Source organism: Furipterus horrens, unplaced genomic scaffold, assembly GCF_987537825.1.
Source record: "Furipterus horrens unplaced genomic scaffold, mFurHor1.1.pri manual_scaffold_6, whole genome shotgun sequence".
NCBI classification, from domain to species: Eukaryota; Metazoa; Chordata; class Mammalia; order Chiroptera; family Furipteridae; genus Furipterus; species Furipterus horrens.
The window spans coordinates 81,909,241-81,919,078 of NW_028327176.1; positions in this window are offsets into that span (position 1 = coordinate 81,909,241).

Here is a 9,838-nt window from a genome sequence, read left to right on the forward strand (position 1 = left end):
GTTTTATGCAAAGAAACCTTATGTCATTACTTACTGCTTTAGAATGCCAAATGGTAGAGGGATCAGGTAAGGAGAAAAATACAAAAACATGAAGGAAAATCCTTGTCCTTCAAAATTGCATCTCCATGCATTATAACTTCCATTACTAAAACCATAAAATTTCTTTTCAAAAATTATTACAGACTTTTAACAAACCTTCTTCATTTTCATGCCTTACACTTTCCCTTGTTCCCTGTCCTTCATATGAAGCTTTAACTTTCCCTGGGAAACCTCATTTTTTTTTCTTTCAGAACATAAAGCAATAATTCAAAATGCAGACAGCTAGGCCCTCTCTTCAGCATGCCCACTGGCCTCCTAAAGACATGCCCATGGCAAAGACATGCTTATTTACCCAGGCTGGAATGCTCATCAGCCCTGAATGACCCCTCTTGGGTCCTGGGTGGCAAAGGCATTTTTCCCAACCAGTTTACAGATGACATTTCCTAGGTCTCATCAGCCAAAAAAAAGAGAAAGATACAGAGAATTCCAGAACAGCTCAAAATTTAGAACAGTAAAGTTCAAAGCACATTATACTTTTATAAAATCAGAACACAAGCAGCTGAGGTTTCCTTTTCCCAGGTTTAAAAACTTTTATAACTGTTTCCCTTTTATTTTTGACTTTCCCCAGAACTTCTGCAACATTTACAAACTTTCTAAATACCCTTTACTTCTTCAGATTTAACCATAACATGCTTCCAATCCTTGTTCTTTTTCACACTGTGATCGACAATACTCAAACTCAGTCTCTGGTAGCTAAGGTTCCTAGAGTTGCAGAGATTTCCTGCAGCTTTCTGAAGCTTCTGCTTCTCCTCCTCTCTTCTAATGTACACTTTCTGAACTTCCCTGAGGAGTTCCTCAACTGGTCTATTGTTCCCTCATCCACCTTCTGCAATTTCTTACAAATATCTGGCCAGCTTTTTGCTACAAAGGTGAGTTTTAAGAGTCCCTGCCCTACAGCATTCTCTGGATTTAGACTAGAATATTTTCTCATCTGGTCCCTGAGCTCCTGTAGGAATGATGCTAGAGTTTTGTAACAGAACCTCTGGGCTGCTCCGATTGAAACAGAACCCACAGACTGTTTAATTAGGGGCCCGACTGCCCACTGCCAGAATTACAACTCTCAGTACTATAGTTTAGTGAAAAGCAAAAGAACTATTTATTTAACAGTTAGATAGATTTAGATTATTTGCAGATTTCTGCTGTTGAGTCTTATGTTCTTTAAAATACCCACAAGCACATAGTTCTGCCTCCCCCTACCAAACCAGGCCAGCCTTAGAAAAGTCGGAAACACAGTTTCCCTACTTCCTAGGCACAGTTCAGCTTTACCAGTAGCTGTCAATCACTCAATTCTGATTGGGGAGGTCCTTTCTGTGCTGTGGTGCCCTCCAGCTTTTAATGCAGAACCACGTGGATTCTCAGCCTCCTTGTAAACTGCCTTCTTCTTGCAAACTGCGTGGATCTCCTCTCCTTCTCAAAACCGCATGGCAAAAGCCTCTTAAAGCAGCCTGGAGAGCCCTCTCAAAACTGCATGGAGAACTCAGCTTCTTTAATCCGCATGGAGAACCTAGCTTCTCAAAACCACATGGAGAAGGCCCCTTCACCAAGCCATATGGAGAGAGCGCACAAGAGAGAGCTACCTGGAGAGCTCCCTCCTCCAAACCACATGGAGGTAGAGCGCAAGAGAGAGTGAGAGAGAGCGAGAGAGAGAGAGAGAGAGAGCCAAAATGTCTGCAGCTGCTTATATATCCCTGACTGTGTCCTCTGATGCAATGGGTGTTGCAACCAGTTCTGACCATTCACAGAACCCTACTCAGGCTCTGTAGGCTCCTTCCATACCATCCCACAGTTCAGGACTCCTTCCATCTTCCTGGGCCTAGGAAGTATCAAAGCCATTTTGCATAACAAAGACACTAGCTACTAGCCCCCCACATACAAAGGCATCTTAAAAGCTGCTTCCTTTTCCCCATCCCCCGGCTGCAAACTCTGGGGTTTGTTTTTGGACACCCCTGTTTCTGTAACAGCTTCATCTCTTTTGTGCTGTATCTAGAATGCCTTGGAGACATTCTGTGCTCAGGGAATGGATTCCTTGATTGCCCTGATGATGAGACTCCTAAGGTCTCTCATCTGAGTCCTATCCTCCTGCCTATTATTATCCCATCTAGGATCTATATTGGGAAACTTGTTTGGCCAGGACAATTCTCTGACAGGGAGGATGTTCTCTTTCCTACACCCTCGTAGTAGCCGGTCTGATCATTCCCCTTCCTTCCTCACTGAAGAGGATGTTTATAATGGACAGTAATCTTGTCCACATGTAAAAACACTTTTCTTTAAGATATAGACATATCCCCCACTGCTGAAACAGTGAGGAGGTTGAGGGCCCTCCAATTTTGTAGCACTATCCCTGTTAAAGAGTCTAGCTGTTCCTGGAGTACAGCCAGAATTTCCCCCCTTCGTAGATAGTGAGTGCTTCAGCTGTGTCTTAGGGAAACTTACTGCTGTATGCCTAGTGAGGTGCCCCTGGTTACAACCTTTAGTGGTGCTGATTGGTAGCCAAGCCATGTGTCTCCTCCTCTGCCACTGGAGAGAGGAGAGGAGCTGCTACTGCTGTGGCTTCCACCACAGTTTGAAGAAAAACAGCCTGAGTTTTAAAAGTGTCACTTTTTTTCTCTTTGTTGGAGAGGCAGGCACCCTACTGTTTCTGTAACCTGTAGCAAGTTAATTACCCTATTTTTCTCAGGATATACTAGCTTCTTAGGGGATTAGATGGATGCTTGGCTAGCAAGCTTAACGCTGCCCCTCTTTGCCATTCTAGCAGGAAATATTTAGATGCAAATTGAATTGTTAGAAGTCAGTCACCTGGAGTGGAAAGAAATGCTGCAAACCTTGGGGGGATGGGGAAATTCTCAAGGTCCTTGCTCTAATTCTTTTCTTAATTTAGAGTAAGTTTCTGCCAGTGCCCTGGGTGTAATTGGGCACCTGTCAGGTGTCCCTGGCCTGGTCAATCTGTACTGTCTGTGGTGCCTCTGCCTGGTTGGCTTCTGGATGGCCAGGGCTATAAGATGGCAGGAGACAGGACAGGGGGTCCAGGTCTTATCTTCCTTTTATTTTACAGGGAAGAGACCTGTGGATCTACTGTTAAGTAGTAACCAGCAGAGAGCATATTCCTTCTCTTCCTTAGAAGCTTATTCCTAATCACTCACACATAAGACCAGGGCTTGACAGGCCCAAGTTTAGTAAGACCTAAATTGGGGCTAGAAAACAGATTGCCCCTTAATGGATTCCTTTGGCCAAAGGAAACAACAGTATTTTACCAGTTTTTGTTTTTCCTTATTCTGGGTCCAAAGATCTTCTCCCCAATGCTCTAACATTCTCCCTAATGGACTAGCAGGCAGAATGTCTATGGGGTATTTTTTTATCCCCTTTCCTTTAGTTTCCCTAGGTTTAGATGTTTATTTCCCATCCTCAGTCGATTCCTGTGTGGCTGTTGGTTGTGTTCTCAACCCACTTTTACTGGAGGTTTCTTGAACATAAACCCTGATTGTGTCCTCAACCCCTTTTTACCAGAGGTTTCTTGAACATGAACCCATGAGCTCAACCCCATGTTTGGAGATTTCTTGCCCACACCCTGTATACTCAACCCCCCTTATCAGAGGTTTCTTACACATAGCCTATGTACTCAACCCCCCATACTGGAAATTTCTTGTACACAGCATGAGATTCACTTCATCCATCTCCAGCCATTTCCTTTGCAGGAGAATGAAACCGCAGATTTGGACTCTGCACTTGCTTCATATCTTGAGATATGTCTCAGCCACACACACACTCAACTTCTGAGGATGACCACCAAGGCAGTACTTAAGTCCAATTTTCTTACCTTGGCTCATGTATGAGGTTGTCTGGTTGCCATGGTGCTTGCTTCCCCCACCCACTGTGTCCATCTACTACTGTCCCAATAACAAGTCTCAGGTATGTTCCCAGACACTGTGAGGCAGGTGTGTCTCAAGTCGAGCAGGCCACACAAAAATGGGTAGGATGCATCTCCCTGCCTTGCCTGAGAGTCCCTCCCGCACACAGGTGGAGGATCCCAGATGAGCCATCATAGTGTGAGAAATGCTCACAACAAAAACACCAGGACACAGGACTGCAGTAGTAGTTGAGGCATTGTTTATTCACAGGTCTGCAGTCACATCTGGAGCCATGCATACCGAAGCAGGAAAAGCAAACTGGTTTTATACTATTGCAAGTAACACCCCCTTTTCCCCCTTTTCTCTATTATTGGATACTTAGAAGTTACAATCTAATACGATTAACTAAGAGTAAGGGTAATTTAGTGAGGGGTTTGTTTCCAGCTCTTCCTTGCTCAGTGTTTGGATTTGGTGATACACCTATCTCTAGCTCTCCTCTGAAGAGTACACCTGTGTCCCTGTGTTTGGTTTTGAATATCTTCCCCCTTTGATTTTAGAGACATTTTGATGTGCTACAAAGTGTCATTTCCTGACTTTTATGCTAACATTTTCCCTTGCTTTACTGTTGGCTCGGAGAATGACCCCCTAATTCAAGATTCAATTATATTTGTCTTTTGCTACTAATTATTTCCTAATGCTTTGAGAGTCACCAGTTTCCTTGTGCCTTACAGGGTGGAGCTGGACCATAGAAAACAAGGTGTGGAGCAGTGGCTACGGGGGAAGTGCTTGGCAGAAGCAACAGGCAGCACAGCTAGTGGCACAGTGCCTAAAGCTGTGACAAAAAGTGCAGTCATACATCTTAAATCGGGAAGCTAGTCCAGCCCCAGACCAGACTGGGCAATGTACGGTTCCAGTGCTGGGGAAAATAGAGCCATATAGCTTCTGATTGTGAAAGCCAGTGGGGATTGGAGTGGAGGAAAAAACTGCTGGTCTCTCAATGGAGGCAGCTTGTTTAGTATGGGAATGGGGAAGAGTTCTTGGAAAATGGGCAAGTGCTGAGCAGGTGGTATGGTCCCCTCTTAGACCCCTCCCCCATATACAACACCACAGCACAGTGAAATGGGTCACCAGCACCTATACATACCTAATGCTCTGCCCCTTTACAGCATAAGAGGTGCAACAGCTCTACTTACAATGCAGACGAAAACACAGAAAGCTGTCAAGATGAGGAGACAGAGAAGTTCAACCCCAAAACAGAGACAGTCCAGGCTTTCAGTGACAGAACTAAGCAATGAGGAGATAGTGAATCTAACAGATGAGGAGATAGCTAACCTAACACATGCAGAGTTCAAAATTCTGATGATAAAGATACTCACAGACTTGACAGAAAAAATTAATCATGATAGGAAAGAAATGAAGACTATAATAAGTGAAATGAAGGAAAATCCACATGAAACTAGAGTTGAAGGAAAGAAAACCAGGGTTCAAATCAATAAGTTGGAACATAAGGAAGAAATAAAAAGCCAACCAGTACAAAATGAGGAAACAAGAACGTTAAAAAATGAGGAGAGGCTTAGAAGCCTCTGGGATAGCTTTAAATGTGCCAACATCTAAATCATAAGGGTGCTAGAAGAAGAGAAAGAGCAAGAAATTTAAAAATTATGTGAAAAAATAATGAAGGAAAATTTCCTAATTTGGGGAAGGAAATAGGGATATGGGTCCAGGAAGCACAGAGAATCCCAAACAAACTAGACACAGGGAGGACCACACCAAAACATATCATAATCAAAATGCCAAAGGTTAAGGATAAAGAGAGAATCTTAAAAGCAGCAAGAGAAAAGAAGGAAATTACCTACAAAGGGGTACCTCTAAGACTGTCAGCTGATTTCTCAAAAGAAAGTTTGCAGGCAGCAAGGGACTGACAGGAAATACTCAAAATGATGAGAAACAAAGACCTACAACCAAGACTACTCTATCCAGCAGAGGTATCATTTGGAATGGAAGGCTTTACCCAGCCAAGGTAATCCTAAAGGAGTACATCATCACCAAGCCATCATTATATAAAATGTTAAAGGGATTTATTTAAGAAAAAGAAGATCGAAACTATGAACATTAAAATGGCAACAAAATTGCAACAATCAACAACAGAAGCTGAGAAATAAAAACATAAACAAACTAAGCAGACAATCAGAGTGGAAACAGAATCACAGGTAGGGGAAGCATGTGGAGAGGTGTCATCTGGAAGGGGGATCAGGGGTAGAAGGAGGGAAATGGTGTAGGAATTAAGAAGCATAGTAGGAGAGTGCAGAATAAACAGGAAAATGTAGAGAAGAGCTTATAAAGATGACCCATGACATGGACTGGGGGGTAGAGGGGCGGGACTGCCAGAGAGAGGGGAGTGCTGGGTTGAGGGAAGCAAAGGGAAAAGAAATTGGAACAAGTGTAACAGCATAATCAATAAAACATTAAAAAGAAATACTGGAGCCTGCAGAAATCCCCAATAGTCAAGTCTTTATTAACTGGCAACTCAGTTTGGCCAACTGGTTCAATCATGGATTCTGAAAAGTCAACATGGGAGAAAATAAAAAAAAGAAAGTTGCTATTTTGTTTGTCAATGTAACAAACATTTCACTCTATAGAGAATTTTTGGTGAGTTTATTTGAGCCAAATAAAATTGACAGGAAGCAAAATCTCAATGAATTGAGAAATACCTCTGAGAATGGCAATATAGCACCTTATATAATGCATTACAATGAAAGGAGTAGACATAAAGGGTTACCTGAAATCCACTGGTGATCTATTAGTGATTAGTGAGGCAGTTGAAAGCAAAGCAGTTGCAGAGGGATGGGGGCAGAAGTCTGGGACTGAATAAAAGGTAAAATGATAAAATACATATTTCTTTTACACAAGCACAGGATAATTAACAGTCAATAATTAACATGATAACAATAACAATGAGGGGATTAGTAGTCTCAGCTTGTGCCCAAGGGGGTTGGAAAAAGGAAAGTTACCTTGACATTCCAAAAGTGTGTTATCATAGACGTAAAAGACAACAGAAACAGAGAGGCTCAGTTAAGGTAAAGATTGACCTTTGTTAGGAAAAATACCAGCCTAGGATATGACTACCCACCATGAACCACTTTTAGTTAATGTTTTAATTTCAGACCATCTTTTGTTGTTACTTAGGTCTCTGAGTTTGTAAGGCTGCCTCCCAGGCCTCCTCTGAGCTTGTCAGGTTAATAAGTGGCCCCTTTTCATCCACACGCTCCTCAATAAAAGTTTTTCACATCAATCTTTAAAGAAAGACTCTAGACTGCTTTTGCTTACACAACCCTTAGGTGAATTCTAACTCAAGGTCAAGGAGAAAGCATCTTTAAGTACTGTTAACCTCTTTCAGACCTGAGAAGTAATTGAAGGTCAGTCAGTCAGTAAATATTCATCCTATACTCTGCTCTATACCCCTCTGGCCATTCCCTCATCCTATTGTAATAAACAGAGGCTCCTTGTGGTTAAAACTATTTTCCTTCCAGAAAACTTCCTCATGAAAATATGTCCCTTCTTATTCCACCCAAATGGAAAACCTGATAGGTTAAGTTTTTCATTAATTGGAATGAAATTCATCCCATTATGACTAGGGGCTGATTAAGTACATATAGGGGATCAGTCTCACCAGATAAAAAATGAGTTTTTGGAGCTACATTCCATTCCTTCCCTCAAGTGGAGGACTTGCTTCCTTCAGGAAATCTCTGCAGCAAGATACAGTCATACTTATGTCAATACCTGAGGTGTGCCAGCTCTATAAACAGTATGACATGCAGATGTACAACGTAAAAAGACATTGCTGGTTTGTACCTTTCCAGAACTTGGTACCAAAGGCTGGGGTTAGGACCACAGCCCCTCCTCTCTACAATCCTTGTGGATTTCAGGGGGCTCAGCAGTAAAGAGTAGGGTTGAAGGATCATAAGCTTTTGCTCTTTCCCTATAACTCAGCTTTTCTCTCTGAATTTGGTGAAAGTCTGAGTTGCCTCACATAAAGAAAAAACCAGTATACATGGTAAGTAGTAAGGAATAGAGATATTAATGGTTTATTCTCAGAGTAGTACAGCCTGTAAGATCTAATGGCCAGTTTGCACAGACAGCTTAGCAGACATGCCAAACTGCAAATCATCAGTTAGGGTGTCACTGAGGAAACTGGATAACAAAGAGGAAACAGGATACATGAGATAGGATGTGACAGTTAGTGCTAGGAGCTGGGGACTTCCGCGACTTGCCACAAATGCCTTCAAGAACAAAGGGGAGAGGGAATAGACAATCATTTCTAGACATGATCAGAAAGACTGTACCTCTCATACTAATCAGCCACTGAGAAACCTGGGGAAGGGGCCTGTGTACTAGAGAATAAAAGCCCCTCTGTGTCTCCATTGGGTGTGCCTACATACCAGACACCAGATCTTGCAAGGCCACCATTAAAGCCACGCTTTTGCTGTACTTTTTGTCTCCAAGTCCATTTCTTGAGTTTTGGATGGGTTGAGGTGTTTCTCACATAACCTATGGTTTCAGTGATCAGGAAACCCCAAACTAAGTCAAAATTCTTTCTCTGATAATTTCAATAGAAGAAGACATTTTAAAATGAGTAATGGGAATAATTGTTTTAAAATATCTATAACTGCCTGGGGTTTGGGGTTTGTTTGTTTTTAAACAATTTCTACAGTGATTATTATAGTTGAGGGTCAGTTATATTTTCACTACAGTTTCTGTGGTGAATATTTTTCTTTAAGCTAGCCACAAACCTTTATCTTTTATTTATTTTATTTTTAGAAAGCAGCCTTGTGCTTCTGTTTTTAACACAAATGTTAAAAACCAGGGCCTGGTTTCAGCCATTAAATATTTTGGGTTTACTCACCTACTATTGGACAATATATTGTTTTTTGTTTTTTTTAAATGAGCCTTAGCCAGGAGACTCAGTTTGTTGGAACACTGTCCCATACACACCAAAATGTTGTAGGTTCCAACAACAATATACAAGACATGGTAGCAGGAGTGACTCAGTCAGCTAGCTGGATGGAAGGACCCAACAAAGAGCAACACAACAACAACCAAGCCCAAGCACAACCAGACAACTGAAATAAACAACATAAAGGCCATCCCAAGAGCATCAAATTAAAGAGATCAAGAAGACTGCACCACTGAATCCCAGAGTTCTATTCTAGAAGCTCATAAAATGAGGACAGGAAGTTAAAGCAAATCAATCTAAGAAGCAAAAACAAATGAGAAGAGTCACAAAAACAGGGAGACAAAGAAACTGCTCCCCACCAAAAGGAAAGGAGGAATCTCCAGAAAGAGTGCTATATGAAATAGAGGTAAGCAAACTATCAGAAATGGAATTCAAAACAATGGTTATAAGGAAGCTTAATGGCTCATCAAGCTCAAAAAACTATAAAGAACTCTAAAGGAACTACAAAGAACTCCAGGGAAACTGCAAGGAACTTACTGAGAACTACACCAGCATTAAAAAGAACATAGAAACTATCAATAAAAGCCATGAGGAAATTAAGAATATAATTTCTTAACTGAAGAACATGGTAGAAAAAAATCTAAATGAAGCAGAATTTGGGATTGTTGAGCTGAAGGACAATGTAGAAAAAAAAATCCCAGATAGTGCAACAAAATGAAAAAAGACTGAATAATACTGAAAAAGTTTTAAGAAAACTGCAGGACAACATGAAACATAATAATATCCATATCATAGGAATACTAGAAGGAGAAGAGGAGGAGCAAGGAATAGAAAACTTGTTTAAAAAAGTAATGACACAAAACTTCCTTAACATGATGAGAGAAAAAGTCATGCAAGTTCAGAAAGCAAGAGGGTTCCAATGAAGATGAACCCAAAGAGG